The sequence below is a fragment of the Saccoglossus kowalevskii genome, chromosome 13 (genome assembly GCF_978046115.1).
Source record: "Saccoglossus kowalevskii chromosome 13, keSacKowa6.1, whole genome shotgun sequence".
NCBI classification, from domain to species: Eukaryota; Metazoa; Hemichordata; class Enteropneusta; family Harrimaniidae; genus Saccoglossus; species Saccoglossus kowalevskii.
Window position 1 is genome coordinate 1749015 of NC_140653.1, and position 14393 is coordinate 1763407.

The 14393-nt window shown below is 42.4% G+C and overlaps 23 pseudogenes; all 23 read right to left on the reverse strand.

The window, feature by feature from the left end:
• Positions 1 to 244: 244 nt before the first annotated feature.
• Positions 245 to 364, reverse strand: LOC146734897 (5S ribosomal RNA; annotated as a pseudogene).
• Positions 365 to 460: 96 nt separating this feature from the next.
• LOC146734898 (5S ribosomal RNA) lies at positions 461 to 580 on the reverse strand (annotated as a pseudogene).
• Positions 581 to 676: 96 nt separating this feature from the next.
• On the reverse strand, positions 677 to 796 carry LOC146734899 (5S ribosomal RNA; annotated as a pseudogene).
• Positions 797 to 892: 96 nt separating this feature from the next.
• LOC146734900 (5S ribosomal RNA) lies at positions 893 to 1012 on the reverse strand (annotated as a pseudogene).
• A 96-nt stretch (positions 1013 to 1108) lies between these two features.
• Positions 1109 to 1228, reverse strand: LOC146734901 (5S ribosomal RNA; annotated as a pseudogene).
• A 96-nt stretch (positions 1229 to 1324) lies between these two features.
• Positions 1325 to 1444, reverse strand: LOC146734902 (5S ribosomal RNA; annotated as a pseudogene).
• A 96-nt stretch (positions 1445 to 1540) lies between these two features.
• On the reverse strand, positions 1541 to 1660 carry LOC146734903 (5S ribosomal RNA; annotated as a pseudogene).
• Positions 1661 to 1756: 96 nt separating this feature from the next.
• On the reverse strand, positions 1757 to 1876 carry LOC146734904 (5S ribosomal RNA; annotated as a pseudogene).
• Positions 1877 to 2089: 213 nt separating this feature from the next.
• On the reverse strand, positions 2090 to 2209 carry LOC146734905 (5S ribosomal RNA; annotated as a pseudogene).
• Positions 2210 to 2521: 312 nt separating this feature from the next.
• Positions 2522 to 2641, reverse strand: LOC146734906 (5S ribosomal RNA; annotated as a pseudogene).
• A 96-nt stretch (positions 2642 to 2737) lies between these two features.
• Positions 2738 to 2857, reverse strand: LOC146734907 (5S ribosomal RNA; annotated as a pseudogene).
• Positions 2858 to 2953: 96 nt separating this feature from the next.
• On the reverse strand, positions 2954 to 3073 carry LOC146734908 (5S ribosomal RNA; annotated as a pseudogene).
• A 305-nt stretch (positions 3074 to 3378) lies between these two features.
• LOC146734909 (5S ribosomal RNA) lies at positions 3379 to 3498 on the reverse strand (annotated as a pseudogene).
• Positions 3499 to 3593: 95 nt separating this feature from the next.
• On the reverse strand, positions 3594 to 3713 carry LOC146734910 (5S ribosomal RNA; annotated as a pseudogene).
• A 96-nt stretch (positions 3714 to 3809) lies between these two features.
• On the reverse strand, positions 3810 to 3929 carry LOC146734911 (5S ribosomal RNA; annotated as a pseudogene).
• A 96-nt stretch (positions 3930 to 4025) lies between these two features.
• On the reverse strand, positions 4026 to 4145 carry LOC146734912 (5S ribosomal RNA; annotated as a pseudogene).
• Positions 4146 to 4241: 96 nt separating this feature from the next.
• LOC146734913 (5S ribosomal RNA) lies at positions 4242 to 4361 on the reverse strand (annotated as a pseudogene).
• A 99-nt stretch (positions 4362 to 4460) lies between these two features.
• Positions 4461 to 4580, reverse strand: LOC146734914 (5S ribosomal RNA; annotated as a pseudogene).
• A 95-nt stretch (positions 4581 to 4675) lies between these two features.
• Positions 4676 to 4795, reverse strand: LOC146734915 (5S ribosomal RNA; annotated as a pseudogene).
• Positions 4796 to 4890: 95 nt separating this feature from the next.
• On the reverse strand, positions 4891 to 5010 carry LOC146734916 (5S ribosomal RNA; annotated as a pseudogene).
• A 96-nt stretch (positions 5011 to 5106) lies between these two features.
• Positions 5107 to 5226, reverse strand: LOC146734917 (5S ribosomal RNA; annotated as a pseudogene).
• A 311-nt stretch (positions 5227 to 5537) lies between these two features.
• Positions 5538 to 5657, reverse strand: LOC146734918 (5S ribosomal RNA; annotated as a pseudogene).
• Positions 5658 to 5968: 311 nt separating this feature from the next.
• Positions 5969 to 6088, reverse strand: LOC146734919 (5S ribosomal RNA; annotated as a pseudogene).
• Positions 6089 to 14393: the final 8305 nt, after the last annotated feature.

Sequence of the window (14393 nt, forward strand, 5' to 3'; positions counted from 1 at the left end):
TATGTACGGTGGAATAAAAATGTTGATGAGCCTAATGCACGTGGTATTCCCAGCCGGTCTCGCGTGCAAGAACTAACCACGCCCGATGCAGCTTAACTTCAGTGATCGGACAAGAACTGGTGTGATCTGCAATGGTTTGACAGTAGGCTGAGTATTCGTCAGAATTGGATGTCGTTTAACGCTTCGGGTAGGCAAAAAATCCAGTGAAAATGTTGGTATATATGGTGGAATAAAAATGTTGATAAGCCTACTGCACGTGGTATTCCCAGCCGGTCTCCCATGCAAGTACTAACCACGCCAGATGCAGCTTAACTTCAGTGATCGGACGGGAACTGGTGTATTCTGCAATGGTTTGGCAGTAGGCTGGATATTCGTCCGAATTGTATGTCATTTAATGCTTCGTCTAGGCAAAAAATCATGGGAAAAAGTTAGTATGTAATGTGGAATAATAATGTTGATGAGCCTAATGCACGTGGTATTCCCAGCCGGTCTCCCATGCAAGTACTAACCACGCCCGATGCAGCTTAACTTCAGTAATCGGACGAGAACTGGTGTATTCTGCATTGGTTTGGCAGTAGGCTGAATATTCGTCGGAATTGGATGTCATTTAATGGTACGGCTAGGGAAAAAATCATAGGAAAAAGTTAGTATGTAATGTGGAATAAAAATGTAGATGAGCCTACTGTACGTGGTATTCCCAGCCGGTCTCCCATGCTAGTACTAACCACGCCCGATGCAGCTTAACTTCAGTGATCCGACGAGAACTGGTGTATTCTGCAATAGTTTTGCAGTAGGCTGAATATTCGTCGGAATTGGATGTCATTTAATGCTACGGCTGGGTAAAAAATCATTGGCAAACGTTAGTATGTAATGTGGAATAAAAATGTTGATAAGCCTAATGCACGTGGTATTCCCAGCCTGTCTCCCATGCAAGTACTAACCATGCCCGATGCAGCTTAACTTCAGTGATCGGACAAGAACTGGTGTGTTCTGCAATGGTTTGACAGTAGGCTGAGTATTCGTCAGAATTGGATGTCGTTTAACGCTTCGGGTAGGCAAAAAATCCAGTGAAAATGTTGGTATATATGGTGGAATAAAAATGTTGATAAGCCTACTGCACGTGGTATTCCCAGCCGGTCTCCCATGCAAGTACTAACCACGCCAGATGCAGCTTAACTTCAGTGATCGGACGGGAACTGGTGTATTCTGCAATGGTTTGGCAGTAGGCTGGATATTCGTCCGAATTGTATGTCATTTAATGCTTCGTCTAGGCAAAAAATCATGGGAAAAAGTTAGTATGTAATGTGGAATAATAATGTTGATGAGCCTACTGCACGTGGTATTCCCAGCCGGTCTCCCATGCAAGTACTAACCACGCCCGATGCAGCTTAACTTCAGTAATCGGACGAGAACTGGTGTATTCTGCATTGGTTTGGCAGTAGGCTGAATATTCGTCGGAATTGGATGTCATTTAATGGTACGGCTAGGGAAAAAATCATAGGAAAAAGTTAGTATGTAATGTGGAATAAAAATGTTGATAAGCCTACTGCACGTGGTATTCCCAGCCTGTCTCCCATGCAAGTACTAACCATGCCCGATGCAGCTTAACTTCAGTGATCGGACAAGAACTGGTGTGTTCTGCAATGGTTTGACAGTAGGCTGAGTATTCGTCAGAATTGGATGTCGTTTAACGCTTCGGTAAGGCAAAATATCTCGGGAAAAAGTTGGTATGTACGGTGGAATAAAAATGTTGATAAGCCTACTGCACATGGTATTCCCAGCCGGTCTCCCATGCAAGTACTAACCAGGCCCGATGCAGCTTAACTTCAGTGATCGGACGAGAACTGGTGTATTCTGCAATGGTTTGGCAGTAGGCTCGATATTCGTCGGAATTGGATGTAATTTAATACTTCGGCTAGGCAAAAAATCCAGGGAAAAAGTTAGTATGTACGGTAGAATAAAAATGTTGATGAGCCTAATGCACGTGGTATTCCCAGCCGGTCTCCATGCAAGTACTAACCACGCCCGATGCAGCTTAACTTCAGTGATTGGACGAGAACTGGTGTATTCTGCAATAAAAATGTTCATCAGCCTACCGCACGTGGTATTCCCAGCCGGTCTCCCATGCAAGTACTGACCACGCCCGATGCGGCATAACTTCAGTGATCGGACGAGAACTGGTGTATTCTGCAATGGTTTGGCAGTAGGCTGGATATTCGTTGGAATTGGATGTAATTTATTACTTTGGCTAGGCAAAAAATCCCGGGAAAAAGTTAGTATGTACGGTGGAATAAAAATGTTGATGAGCCTAATGCACGTGGTATTCCCAGCCGGTCTCGCGTGCAAGAACTAACCACGCCCGATGCAGCTTAACTTCAGTGATCGGACAAGAACTGGTGTGATCTGCAATGGTTTGACAGTAGGCTGAGTATTCGTCAGAATTGGATGTCGTTTAACGCTTCGGGTAGGCAAAAAATCCAGTGAAAATGTTGGTATATATGGTGGAATAAAAATGTTGATAAGCCTACTGCACGTGGTATTCCCAGCCGGTCTCCCATGCAAGTACTAACCACGCCAGATGCAGCTTAACTTCAGTGATCGGACGGGAACTGGTGTATTCTGCAATGGTTTGGCAGTAGGCTGGATATTCGTCCGAATTGTATGTCATTTAATGCTTCGTCTAGGCAAAAAATCATGGGAAAAAGTTAGTATGTAATGTGGAATAATAATGTTGATGAGCCTACTGCACGTGGTATTCCCAGCCGGTCTCCCATGCAAGTACTAACCACGCCCGATGCAGCTTAACTTCAGTGATCGGACGAGAACTGATGAATTCTGGAATGGGTTGGCAGTAGGCTGAATATTCGTAGGAATTGGATGTCATTTAGTGCTACGGCTAGGCAAAAAATCATAGGTAAAAGTTAGTATGTAATGTGGAATAAAAATGTTGATGAGCCTACTGCACGTGGTATTCACAGCCGGTCTCCCATGCAAGTACTAACCACGCCCGATGCAGCTTAACTTCAGTGATCGTACAAGAACTGGTGTGTTCTGCAATGGTTTGACAGTAGGCTGAATATTCGTCAGAATTGCATGTCGTTTAACGCTTCGGTAAGGCAAAAAATCCGGGAAAAAGTTGGTATGTACGGTGGAATAAAAATGTTGATAAGCCTAATGCACATGGTATTCCAAGCCGGTCTCCCATGCAACCACGCCCGATGCAGCTTACCTTCAGTGATCGGACGAGAACTGGTGTATTCTGCAATGGTTTGGCAGTAGGCTGAATATTCGTTCGAATTGTATGTCATTTAATGACTTCGTCTAGGCAAAAAATCATGGGAAAAATTTAGAATGTAATGTGGAATAAAAATGTTTATGGGCCTACTGCACGTGGTATTCCCGGTCGGTCTCCCGTGCAAGTCCTAACCATGCCCGATGCAGCTTAACTTCAGTGATCGGACGAGAACTGCTGTATTCTGCAATGGTTTGGCAGTAGGCTGAATATTCGTCGGAATTGGATGTAATTTAATACTTCGGCTAGGCAAAAAATCCCGGGAAAAGTTAGTATGTACGGTGGAATAAAAATGTTCACCAGCCTACTGCATGTGGTATTCCCAGCCGGTCTCCCATGCAAGTACTAACCACGCCCTATGCAGCTTAACTTCAGTGATCGGACGAGAACTGGTGTATTCTGCAATGGTTTGGCAGTAGGCTGAATATTCGTCGGAATTGGATGTAATTTAATACTTCGGCTAGGCAAAAAATCCCGGGAAAACGTTAGTATGTACGGTGGAATAAAAATGTTGATGAGCCTAATGCACGTGGTATTCCCAGCCTGTCTCCCATGCAAGTACTAACCACGCCCGATGCAGGTTAACTTCAGTGATTGGACGAGAACTGGTGTATTCTGCAAGGGTTTGGCAGTAGGCTGAATATTCGTCGGAATTGGATGTCATTTCATGCTACGGCTAGGCAAAAAATCATAGGAAAATGTTAGTATGTAATGTGGAAGAAAAATGTTGATGAGCCTACTGCACGTGGTATTCCCAGCCGGTCTCCCATGCAAGTACTAACCACGCCAGATGCAGCTTAACTTCAGTGATCGGACGAGAATTCGTGTGTTATGCAATGGTTTGGCAGCAGGCTGAATATTCGTCGGAATCGGATGTCGTTTAACGCTTCGGCTAGGCAAAAAATACCGGGAAAATGTTGGTATGTACGGTGGAATCAAAATATTAAAAAGCCTACTACACGTGGTATTCCAAACCGATCTCCCATGCAAGTACTAACCACGCCCGATGCAGCTTAACTTCAGTGATGCGACGAGAACTGGTGTATTCTGCAATGGTTTGGCAATAGGCTGAATATTCGAAGGAATTGGATGTCATTTAATGCTACGGCTAGGCAAAAAACCATTTTGGGTAAAAGTTAGTATGTAATGTGGAATAAAAATGTTGATGAGCCGACTGCACGTGGTATTCCCAGCCGGTCTCCCATACAAGTACTAACCACGCCAGATGCAGCTTAACTTCAGTGATCGGATGAGAACTGGTGTATTCTGCAATGGTTTGGCAGTAGGCTGAATATTCGTCGGAATTGGATGTCGTTTATGCTTCGGCTATGCAAAAAATCCCGCGAAAATGTTAGTATGTACGGTGGAATAAAAATGTTGATGAGCCTAATGCACGTGGTATTCCCAGCCGGTCTCGCATGCAAGTACTCACCACGCCCGATGCAGCTTAACTTCAGCGATCGGACGTGAACTGGTGTATTCTGCAATGGTTTGGCAGTAGGCTGAATATTCGTCGGAATTGGATGTCGTTTATGCTTCGGCTATGCAAAAAATCCCGCGAAAATGTTAGTATGTACGGTGGAATAAAAATGTTGATGAGCCTAATGCACGTGGTATTCCCAGCCGGTCTCGCATGCAAGTACTCACCACGCCCGATGCAGCTTAACTTCAGCGATCGGACGTGAACTGGTGTATCATGCAATGGTTTGGCAGTAGGCTGAATATTCGATCGAATTGTATGTCATTTAATGCTTCGTCTAGGCAAAAAATCATGGGAAAATGTTAGTATGTAATGTGGAATAAAAATGTTGATGAGCCTACTGCACATGGTATTCCCAGCCGGTCTCCCATGCAAGTAATAACCACGCCCGATGCAACTTAACTTCAGTGATCGGAAGAGAATTGGTGTATTCTGCAATGGGTTGGCAGTAGGCTGAATATTCGTTGGAATTGGATGTCGTTCAATGCTTCGGCTAGGCAAAAAATCCAGCGAAAAAGTTAGTATGTACGGTGGAATAAAAATGTTGATGAGCCTACTGCATGTGGTGTTCTCTGCCGGTCTCCCATGCAAGTACTAACCACGTCCGGTGGGCTTTACTTCAGTGATCAGACGAGAACTAGTGTATTCTGCAATGGTTTGTCAGTAGGCTGAAAATTCGTCGGAATTGGATGACATTTAATGCTTCGGCTAGGCAAACAATCCCTGGAAAAAGTTAGAATGTACGGTAGAATAAAAATGTTAATGATCCTACTATACGTGGTATTCCCAGCCGGTCTCCCATGCAAGTACTAACCACGCCCGATGCAGCTTAACTTCAGTGATCGGACGAGAACTGGTGTATTCTGCAATGGTTTGGCACTAGGCCGAATATTCGTCGGAATTGGATGTCATTTAATAATACGGCTAGGCAAACAATCATGGGAAAAAGTTAGTATGTAATGTGGAATAAAAATGTTGATGAGCCTACTACACGTGATATTCTCAGCCGGTCTGCCATGCAAGTAATAACCACGTCCGGTGAGCTCAACTTCAGTGATCGGACGAGAACTGGTGTATTCTGCAATGGTTTGTCAGTACCCTGAAAATTCGTCGGAATTGGATGACATTTAATGCTTCAGCTAGGCAAAAAATTCCGGGAAAAAGTTAGTATGAACTACGGAATAAATATTTTTATGAGCCTACTACACGTGGTATTCCCAACCGGTCTCCCATGCAAGTACTAACCACGCCCTATGAAGCTTAACTTCAGTGATCGGACGAGAACTGGTGTATTCTGCAATGGTTTGGCAGTAGGCTGAATATTCGTCAGAATTGGATGTCGTTTAATGCTTCGGCTAGGCAAAAAATGACTGGAAAAATTTGGTATGTAAGGTGGAATGACAATGTTGATAAGCATACTGCACGTGGTATTCCCAGCCGGTCTCCCATGCAAGTACTAACCACGCCCGATGCAGCTTAACTTGAGTGATCGGACGAGAACTGGTAATGGCAAACTACTGAAAAGTAGTGGCAAAGTACTGAGAAGCAGTGGCAAAGTACTGAAAAGGGTGGCAAAGTACTGAAAGTTGTGGCAAAGTCGTGGCAAAATACTGAAAAGTGTGGCAAAGTACTGAAAGGTTGTGGCAAAGTGCTGTAAATTAGTTGCAAAGTACTGATAAGCAGTGGCAAAGTGTTGAAAAGTGTGACAAAGTGATGAAAAGTAGTGGCAAAGTACTGAAAAGTTGTGGCAAAGTGCTGAAAATTAGTGGCAATGTCCTGAAAAGTGTGGCAATGTACTCAAAAGTTGTGGCAATGTTGAGGCAAAGTACTGAAAAGTGTGGCAAAGTACTGAAAAGTTGTGGCAAAGTGCTGTAAAGTAGTGGCAATGTACTGAAAAGCAGTGGCAAAGTCCTGAAAAGTGTGGCCAAGTACTGAAACGTTGTGACAAAGTCGTGGCAAAGTACTGAAAAGTGTGGCAAAGTACTGAAAAGTTGTGGCACAGTCGTGGCAAAGTACGTAAAATTGTGGCAAAGTACTGAAAAGTTGTGGCAAAGTGCTGAAAAGTAGTGGCAAAGAACTGGAAAGTAGTGGCAAAGTGCTGAAAAGTGTGGCAAAGTACTGAAAAGTTGTGGCAAAGTGCTGAAAATTAGTGGCAAAGTACTGAAAGGCGGTGGCGAATTGCTGAAAAGTTGTGGCAAAGTACTGAAAAAGCGTGGCAAAGTACTGAAAAGTTGTGGCAAAGTGCTGCAAAGTTGTGGCAAAGTACTGACAATCAGTGGCAAAGTACTGAAAAGTGTGGAAAAGTACTGAAAAGTTGTGGCAAAGTCGTGGCAAAGTACTGAAAAGTGTGGCAAAGTACTGAAAAGTTGTGCCAAAGTGCTGAAAAGTAGAGGCAATGTACTGAAAAGTTTGGCAAATTACTGAAACGTTGTGGCAAAGTGCTGAAAAGTAGTGGCAAAGTAGTGAAAAGTAGTGGCAAAGTACTGAAAAGTTGTGGCAAAGTGCTGAAAATTAGTGGCAAAGTCCTGAAAAGTGTGGCAATGTACTCAAAAGTTTTGGCAATGTCGAGGCAAAGTACTGAAAAGTGTGGCAAAGTACTGAAAAGTTGTGGCAAAGTGCTGAAAAGTAGTGGCAATGTACTGAAAAGCAGTGGCAAAGTCCTGAAAAGTGTGGCCAAGTACTGAAAAGTTGTGACAAAGTCGTGGCAAAGTACTGAAAAGTGTGGCAAAGTACTGAAAAGTTGTGGCAAAGTCGTGGCAAAGTACTTAAAATTGTGGCAAAGTACTGAAAAGTTGTGGCAAAGTGCTGAAAAGTAGTGGCAAAGAACTGAAAAGTAGTGGCAAAGTGCTGACAAGTGTGGCAAAGTACTGAAAAGTGGTGGCAAAGTGCTTAAAAGTAGTGGCAAAGTACTGAAAGGCGGTGGCGAATTGCTGAAAAGTTGTGGCACAGTACTGAAAAAGCGTGGCAAAGTACTGAAAAGTTGTGGCAAAGTGCTGCAAAGTTGTGGCAAAGTACTGACAATCAGTGGCAAAGTACTGAAAAGTGTGGAAAAGTACTGAAAAGTTGTGGCAAAGTCGTGGCAAAGTACTGAAAAGTGTAGCAAAGTAGTGAAAAGTTGTGGCAAAGTGCTGAAAAGTAGAGGCAATGTACTGAAAAGTGTGGCAAAGTACTGAAAAGTTGTGGCAAAGTGCTGCAAAGTAGTGGCAAAGTAGTGAAAAGTAGTGGCAAAGTACTGACAAGTGTTGCAAAGTACTGAAAAGTTGTGGCAATGTACTGAAAAGTGTGGCAAAGTACAGAAAAGTTGTGGCAAAGTGCTGAAATATAGAGGCAAAGTACTGAAAAGTAGTGGCAAAGTGCTGAAAAGTGTGGCAAAGTACTGAAAAGTTGTGGCAAAGTCGTGGCAAAGAGCTGAAAAGTAGTGGCAAAGTACTGAAAAGTAGTGGCAAAGTGCTGAAAAGTGTGGCAAAGTACTGAAAAGTTGTGGCAAAGTGCTGACAATTAGTGGCAAAGTACTGAAAAGGGTGGCAAAGTACTGCAAAGTTGTGGCAAAGTCGTGGCAAAGTACTGAAAAGTGTGGCAAAGTACTGAAAAGTTGTGGCAAAGTGCTGAAAATTAGTGGCAAAGTACTGAAAAGCAGTTGCAAAGTACTGAAAAGTTATGGGAAAGTCGTGGAAAAGTACTGAAAAGTGTGGCAAAGTACTGAAAAGGGTGGCAAAGTACTGCAAAGTTGTGGCATAGTCGGGGCAAAGTACTGAAAAGTGTGGCAAATTACAGAAAAGTTGTGGCAAAGTGCTGAAAAGTGTGGCAAAGTACTGAAAAGTTGTGGCAAAGTGCTGAAAATTAGTGGCAAAGTACTGAAATGTTGTGGCAAAGTGCTGAAAAGTGTGGCAAAGTACTGAAAAGTTGTGGGAAAGTCGTGGAAAAGTACTGAAAAGTGTGGCAAAGTATTGAAAAGTGTGGCAAAGTACTGAAAAGTTGTGGCAATGTTGTGGCAAAATACTGAAAAGTGTGGCAAAGTACTGAAAAGTTGCGGCAAAGTTCTGAAAAGTAGTGGCAATGTACTGAAAGGTAGTGGCAAAGTGCTGAAAAGTGTGGCACAGTACTGAAAAGTTGGGGCAAAGTGCTGAAAAATGGTGGCAAAGTACTGAAAAGCAGTGGCAAAGTACTGAAAAGTGTGGCAAAGTACTGAAAAGTTTTGGCAAAGTCGTGGCAAAGTACTGAAAAGTGTGGCAAAGTACTGAAAAGTTTTGTCAAAATGCTGAAAAGTAGTGGCAAAGTCCTGAAAAGTGTGGCAAAGTACTGGAAAGTTGTGGCAAAGTACTGAAAGTAGTGGCAAAGTGCTGGAAAGTGTGGCAAAGTACGGAAAAGTTGTGGCAAAGTGCTGACAATTAGTGGCAAAGTACTGAAAAGCAGTTTCAAAGTACTGAAAAGGGTGGCAAAGTACTGCAAAGTTGTGGCAAAGTCGGGGCAAAGTACTGAAAAGTGTGGCAAATTACAGAAAAGTTGTGGCAAAGTGCTGAAAAGTGTGGCAAAGTACTGAAAAGTTGTGGCAATGTCGTGGCAAAGTACGGAAAAGTGTGGCAAAGTATTGAAAAGTTTTGTCAAAATGCTGAAAAGTAGTGGCAAAGTCCTGAAAAGTGTGGCAAAGTACTGGAAAGTTGTGGCAAAGTACTGAAAAGTAGTGGCAAAGTGCTGGAAAGTGTGGCAAAGTACTGAAAAGTTGTGGCAAAGTGCTGACAATTAGTGGCAAAGTACTGAAAAGCAGTTGCAAAGTACTGAAAAGGGTGGCAAAGTACTGCAAAGTTGTGGCATAGTCGGGGCAAAGTACTGAAAAGTGTGGCAAATTACAGAAAAGTTGTGGCAAAGTGCTGAAAAGTGTGGCAAATTACTGAAAAGTTGTGGCAAAGTGCTGAAAATTAGTGGCAAAGTACTGAAAAGCAGTTGCAAAGTACTGAAAAGGGTGGCAAAGTACTGCAAAGTTGTGGCAAAGTCGAGGCAAAGTACTGAAATGTTGTGGCAAAGTGCTGAAAAGTGTGGCAAAGTACTGAAAAGTTGTGGGAAAGTCGTGGAAAAGTACTGAAAAGTGTGGCAAAGTATTGAAAAGTGTGGCAAAGTACTGAAAAGTTGTGACAATGTTTTGGCAAAATACTGAAAAGTGTGGCAAAGTACTGAAAAGTTGCGGCAAAGTTCTGAAAAGTAGTGGCAATGTACTGAAAGGTAGTGGCAAAGTGCTGAAAAGTGTGGCACAGTACTGAAAAGTTGGGGCAAAGTGTTGAAAAATAGTGGCAAAGTACTGAAAAGCAGTGGCAAAGTACTGAAAAGTGTGGCAAAGTACTGAAAAGTTTTGACAAAGTCGTGGCAAAGTACTGAAAAGTGTTGCAAAGTACTGAAAAGTTTTGTCAAAATGCTGAAAAGTAGTGGCAAAGTCCTGAAAAGTGTGGCAAAGTACTGGAAAGTTGTGGCAAAGTACTGAAAAGTAGTGGCAAAGTGCTGGAAAGTGTGGCAAAGTACGGAAAAGTTGTGGCAAAGTGCTGACAATTAGTGGCAAAGTACTGAAAATCAGTTGCAAAGTACTGAAAAGGGTGGCAAAGTACTGCAAAGTTGTGGCAAAGTCGGGGCAAAGTACTGAAAAGTGTGGCAAATTACAGAAAAGTTGGGGCAAAGTACTGAAATGTGTGGCAAAGTACTGAAAAGTTGTGGCAAAGTGCTGAAAATTAGTGGCAAAGTACTGAAAAGCAGTTGCAAAGTACTGAAAATGGTGGCAAAGTACTGCAAAGTTGTGGCAAAGTCGCGGCAAAGTACTGAAATGTTGTGGCAAAGTGCTGAAAAGTGTGGCAAAGTACTGAAAAGTTGTGGCAAAGTCGTGGAAAAGTACTGAAAAGTGTGGCAAAGTACTGAAAAGTGTGGCAAAGTACTGAACAGTTGTGGCAAAGTTCTGAAAAGTAGTGGCAAAGTACTGAAAGGTAGTGCCGAAGTGCTGAAAAGTGTGTCAAAGTACTGAAAAGTTGTGGCAAAGTGCTGAAAAATAGTGGCAAAGTACTGAAAAGCAGTGGCAAAGTACTGAAAAGTGTGGCAAAGTACTGAAAAGTTTTGGCAAAGTCGTGGCAAAGTACTGAAAAGTGTGGCAAAGTACAGAAAAGTTGTGGCAAAGTGCTGAAAAGTGTGGCAAAGTACTGAAAAGTTGTGGCAAAGTGCTGAAAATTAGTGGCAAAGTACTGAAATGTTGTGGCAAAGTGCTGAAAAGTGTGGCAAAGTACTGAAAAGTTGTGGGAAAGTCGTGGAAAAGTACTGAAAAGTGTGGCAAAGTATTGAAAAGTGTGGCAAAGTACTGAAAAGTTGTGGCAATGTTGTGGCAAAATACTGAAAAGTGTGGCAAAGTACTGAAAAGTTGCGGCAAAGTTCTGAAAAGTAGTGGCAATGTACTGAAAGGTAGTGGCAAAGTGCTGAAAAGTGTGGCACAGTACTGAAAAGTTGGGGCAAAGTGCTGAAAAATGGTGGCAAAGTACTGAAAAGCAGTGGCAAAGTACTGAAAAGTGTGGCAAAGTACTGAAAAGTTTTGGCAAAGTCGTGGCAAAGTACTGAAAAGTGTGGCAAAGTACTGAAAAGTTTTGTCAAAATGCTGAAAAGTAGTGGCAAAGTCCTGAAAAGTGTGGCAAAGTACTGGAAAGTTGTGGCAAAGTACTGAAAGTAGTGGCAAAGTGCTGGAAAGTGTGGCAAAGTACGGAAAAGTTGTGGCAAAGTGCTGACAATTAGTGGCAAAGTACTGAAAAGCAGTTTCAAAGTACTGAAAAGGGTGGCAAAGTACTGCAAAGTTGTGGCAAAGTCGTGGCAAAGTACTGAAAAGTGTGGCAAAGTACTGAAAAGTTGTGGCAAAGTGCTGAAAATTAGTGGCAAAGTACTGAAAAGCAGTTGCAAAGTACTGAAAAGTTATGGGAAAGTCGTGGAAAAGTACTGAAAAGTGTGGCAAAGTACTGAAAAGGGTGGCAAAGTACTGCAAAGTTGTGGCATAGTCGGGGCAAAGTACTGAAAAGTGTGGCAAATTACAGAAAAGTTGTGGCAAAGTGCTGAAAAGTGTGGCAAAGTACTGAAAAGTTGTGGCAAAGTGCTGAAAATTAGTGGCAAAGTACTGAAATGTTGTGGCAAAGTGCTGAAAAGTGTGGCAAAGTACTGAAAAGTTGTGGGAAAGTCGTGGAAAAGTACTGAAAAGTGTGGCAAAGTATTGAAAAGTGTGGCAAAGTACTGAAAAGTTGTGGCAATGTTGTGGCAAAATACTGAAAAGTGTGGCAAAGTACTGAAAAGTTGCGGCAAAGTTCTGAAAAGTAGTGGCAATGTACTGAAAGGTAGTGGCAAAGTGCTGAAAAGTGTGGCACAGTACTGAAAAGTTGGGGCAAAGTGCTGAAAAATGGTGGCAAAGTACTGAAAAGCAGTGGCAAAGTACTGAAAAGTGTGGCAAAGTACTGAAAAGTTTTGGCAAAGTCGTGGCAAAGTACTGAAAAGTGTGGCAAAGTACTGAAAAGTTTTGTCAAAATGCTGAAAAGTAGTGGCAAAGTCCTGAAAAGTGTGGCAAAGTACTGGAAAGTTGTGGCAAAGTACTGAAAGTAGTGGCAAAGTGCTGGAAAGTGTGGCAAAGTACGGAAAAGTTGTGGCAAAGTGCTGACAATTAGTGGCAAAGTACTGAAAAGCAGTTTCAAAGTACTGAAAAGGGTGGCAAAGTACTGCAAAGTTGTGGCAAAGTCGGGGCAAAGTACTGAAAAGTGTGGCAAATTACAGAAAAGTTGTGGCAAAGTGCTGAAAAGTGTGGCAAAGTACTGAAAAGTTGTGGCAATGTCGTGGCAAAGTACGGAAAAGTGTGGCAAAGTATTGAAAAGTTTTGTCAAAATGCTGAAAAGTAGTGGCAAAGTCCTGAAAAGTGTGGCAAAGTACTGGAAAGTTGTGGCAAAGTACTGAAAAGTAGTGGCAAAGTGCTGGAAAGTGTGGCAAAGTACTGAAAAGTTGTGGCAAAGTGCTGACAATTAGTGGCAAAGTACTGAAAAGCAGTTGCAAAGTACTGAAAAGGGTGGCAAAGTACTGCAAAGTTGTGGCATAGTCGGGGCAAAGTACTGAAAAGTGTGGCAAATTACAGAAAAGTTGTGGCAAAGTGCTGAAAAGTGTGGCAAATTACTGAAAAGTTGTGGCAAAGTGCTGAAAATTAGTGGCAAAGTACTGAAAAGCAGTTGCAAAGTACTGAAAAGGGTGGCAAAGTACTGCAAAGTTGTGGCAAAGTCGAGGCAAAGTACTGAAATGTTGTGGCAAAGTGCTGAAAAGTGTGGCAAAGTACTGAAAAGTTGTGGGAAAGTCGTGGAAAAGTACTGAAAAGTGTGGCAAAGTATTGAAAAGTGTGGCAAAGTACTGAAAAGTTGTGACAATGTTTTGGCAAAATACTGAAAAGTGTGGCAAAGTACTGAAAAGTTGCGGCAAAGTTCTGAAAAGTAGTGGCAATGTACTGAAAGGTAGTGGCAAAGTGCTGAAAAGTGTGGCACAGTACTGAAAAGTTGGGGCAAAGTGTTGAAAAATAGTGGCAAAGTACTGAAAAGCAGTGGCAAAGTACTGAAAAGTGTGGCAAAGTACTGAAAAGTTTTGACAAAGTCGTGGCAAAGTACTGAAAAGTGTTGCAAAGTACTGAAAAGTTTTGTCAAAATGCTGAAAAGTAGTGGCAAAGTCCTGAAAAGTGTGGCAAAGTACTGGAAAGTTGTGGCAAAGTACTGAAAAGTAGTGGCAAAGTGCTGGAAAGTGTGGCAAAGTACGGAAAAGTTGTGGCAAAGTGCTGACAATTAGTGGCAAAGTACTGAAAATCAGTTGCAAAGTACTGAAAAGGGTGGCAAAGTACTGCAAAGTTGTGGCAAAGTCGGGGCAAAGTACTGAAAAGTGTGGCAAATTACAGAAAAGTTGGGGCAAAGTACTGAAATGTGTGGCAAAGTACTGAAAAGTTGTGGCAAAGTGCTGAAAATTAGTGGCAAAGTACTGAAAAGCAGTTGCAAAGTACTGAAAATGGTGGCAAAGTACTGCAAAGTTGTGGCAAAGTCGCGGCAAAGTACTGAAATGTTGTGGCAAAGTGCTGAAAAGTGTGGCAAAGTACTGAAAAGTTGTGGCAAAGTCGTGGAAAAGTACTGAAAAGTGTGGCAAAGTACTGAAAAGTGTGGCAAAGTACTGAACAGTTGTGGCAAAGTTCTGAAAAGTAGTGGCAAAGTACTGAAAGGTAGTGCCGAAGTGCTGAAAAGTGTGTCAAAGTACTGAAAAGTTGTGGCAAAGTGCTGAAAAATAGTGGCAAAGTACTGAAAAGCAGTGGCAAAGTACTGAAAAGTGTGGCAAAGTACTGAAAAGTTTTGGCAAAGTCGTGGCAAAGTACTGAAAAGTGTGGCAAAGTACAGAAAAGTTGTGGCAAAGTGCTGAAAAGTGTGGCAAAGTACTGAAAAGTTGTGGCAAAGTGCTGAAAATTAGTGGCAAAGTACTGAAATGTTGTGGCAAAGTGCTGAAAAGTGTGGCAAAGTACTGAAAAGTTGTGGGAAAGTCGTGGAAAAGTACTGAAAAGTGTGGCAAAGTATTGAAAAGTGTGGCAAAGTACTGAAAAGTTGTGGCAATGTT